Source organism: Morone saxatilis, unplaced genomic scaffold, assembly GCF_004916995.1.
Source record: "Morone saxatilis isolate NCDOM2014 unplaced genomic scaffold, NCSU_SB_2.0 Contig21, whole genome shotgun sequence".
NCBI classification, from domain to species: domain Eukaryota; kingdom Metazoa; phylum Chordata; class Actinopteri; family Moronidae; genus Morone; species Morone saxatilis.
Window position 1 is genome coordinate 9,085,185 of NW_023339774.1, and position 257 is coordinate 9,085,441.

The 257-nt window shown below is 37.7% G+C and overlaps 1 protein-coding gene across 4 annotated transcripts in view; it reads right to left on the bottom strand.

Moving 5' to 3' along the window:
• Positions 1-257, bottom strand: part of LOC118332400 (ATP-dependent RNA helicase DHX8-like) — a gene marked incomplete at its 3' end in the record, with an annotated part of 36,009 nt that overhangs the window by 30,397 nt on the left and 5,355 nt on the right.

Here is a 257-nt window from a genome sequence, read left to right on the forward strand (position 1 = left end):
GAATATAAACGTTTTTCTCCAAAATGTCAGAGCCAAGCAAGGAATACAAGGCGGAAATTATGTAATTTTCCAGTTGAGCTATTACATCAGCACACCGCTGAAGAGAGAAGGAAACAAAGCGGTGGAAAGCCAGTGGCTCATCAAATGAATGATGATCACAAGAAATAATTCACAAAAGGTAAAAACACAATAAGCCAACAGCTGGAGTTTCTTCACCAAAGTCAAACTCACACTATTTTGTAAAGCAGCTCATTAAA